The sequence below is a fragment of the Dama dama genome, chromosome 15, assembly GCF_033118175.1.
Source record: "Dama dama isolate Ldn47 chromosome 15, ASM3311817v1, whole genome shotgun sequence".
Classification (NCBI taxonomy): Eukaryota; Metazoa; Chordata; class Mammalia; order Artiodactyla; family Cervidae; genus Dama; species Dama dama.
In genome coordinates, this window is record NC_083695.1 from 49,017,301 (window position 1) to 49,019,310 (window position 2,010).

A 2,010-nucleotide genomic window follows, 5' to 3' on the forward strand; every position below is an offset into this window, starting at 1 on the left:
TCTTTCCAATACAGAGTGCTGAGTAGAGTTCCCTATGCTAGATTAATTATTAAAATGACAAACTGATTATAGTTCTTATAAGTAATACTTTAATGTTGCTAATGAAATTTAAAATATTTATAGATCATTTCAAATTATTTTCTTGAAGAATGCAGGGCAATAGAGCCAATTAGTGGTGATAGTACTAACAAGTGACACATACTGAACTCAAACTATGTACCAGACTCTGAGTGCTTTATTGGCTTTATCTGTAATTGTAATATTTGCTAAGGCTTTAAGAAATCAGGTCATTTGCCTATGATGGCTAATTGAGTAAGTGTTGGTCAAATTCCATAGGCCAGGCCCTTCATGACTCAACTGCATTACCTCCTTCACATCACATGCGTTCTGCTTGGGTTTATAAGTAAAGTGATGTGTGGTGGTGGGGGTATAATCACTAAGGTGTGTCTGACTCTTGTGACCTCATAGACTGTAGCCTGCCAGGCTCCTCTGTGCATGGGATTCTCCAGGTTAGAATACTGGAATGGGTTGCCATTTCCTTCTCCAGGGTATCTTCCCCACCCAGGGATTGAACCTGGGTCTCCTGCATTGCAGGCAAACTCTTTACCAACTGAGCCACTGGGGAACCCTAGCTTAGGCTATTGCACTCTGTAATGCTTAATTCCATGTATTCTCCCATGCTTCTCCCTTCCTTAGGAAACTGCTTTCCTTATAGATTCCACTCATCCACAAACTGAACATCATGGAAGGTTCTGATCAAGTCCCACAGCTCTTTACCAGCCTACACTGATGTTTTTCCTATCTCAGTTCTGAGTACCAGATGAACATGCCCTCATGCTTCTAAGTCCTCAGTTAAATAACTTTATTGTATTTTACTTTAAAAGAGAAAAAATTCTGCAACTTCAAGGACATTATCTTCATTTGTGTATCTTTGTAACAGTCCTTGTACACCCTCAGCCATATCATAAGGTAAAATGAAGACTGATTGGTTGGTACTTTTTTTTTTTGTTAACAAATTATGCTCATTTGACTGTTTCTTCTAAAAGCTGATTCCTATATAGCTTTTCCCTTGCCCAGGGTGATTCAGGAATAAGTCCTGTGTGACCTCCCAAGATCTCTTTCAACACAAAAACTGCAATATCATGAAAAGCTTAGGTATTTTGTATTAAGAAATGTCTTTTAAATGGATGCAATTTAAATGTTTCATTCTTTCTTTCCTATTTCTGCTTGCTAAATGCACTGTTAGTATTTATTTGTGTATTGGAATGACCTCTGTTCCATACAGTTTTTTTCCATGCAAACAGTTTATAGTATTTTGTTTATAAACTGCCATTCCCCAGGAAGAGGTGGAGGATTTTAAATGAAGAGCTTTTATAGAGATCATCTTTATGAAAAAAATTATTTCTCCCTTTTTTATTATATTCTCTAGGCTCCACCTGTATTAAACATCTGCAGTTGTTCTTGTCTTGATATATGTGAGTGCTGTAACTTTTCAGGACATCCTCATCTGCTGAGCTGAAAAGTCCTCAATTACTTATGATGCATTTCTGGTTAAGTAGATAAACCATACTCAGACTCGTGTTGTGGTTGATGAAGCAGCTCCTTTTTTCTTTCCTGGGCATCCTTTTGCAAACCATCATGTGCTCACTTACTTGAAGCTTCCTATGAATCATGCAGTGTTCTAGGATCTGGGGCTACAACAATTCAAATATAAAAAAGCCCTTGCCCTTACAGAACTGACCTTTTAGTGGAGGCAGACAATTAATGACAAAAATATAATACATTTCTCTTTAGTGTGATTCTGAAATCAAAACTACTGGAGACCAGAAGATTCCTTATCACTCATCCCCTGACCTAAATTAGTGAAAGAATGTTTATAATTTTTATTCATCACAATTAGAGTGGATATTCATAGATTTTATTATAGGGGTATTAATTTGCTTGATTTGATATGGATGTTAAAATAGAAGAGTATATGCACTATATTGCTTTTCTAAAGTTAAAAAGCAT

General features: G+C 36.5%; 1 non-coding gene across 1 annotated transcript; it reads right to left on the reverse strand.

Moving 5' to 3' along the window:
• Positions 1–553: 553 nt before the first annotated feature.
• On the reverse strand, positions 554–625 carry TRNAC-GCA (transfer RNA cysteine (anticodon GCA)). The gene has a single exon. It is a non-coding gene; the product is annotated as a tRNA-Cys (tRNA).
• Positions 626–2,010: the final 1,385 nt, after the last annotated feature.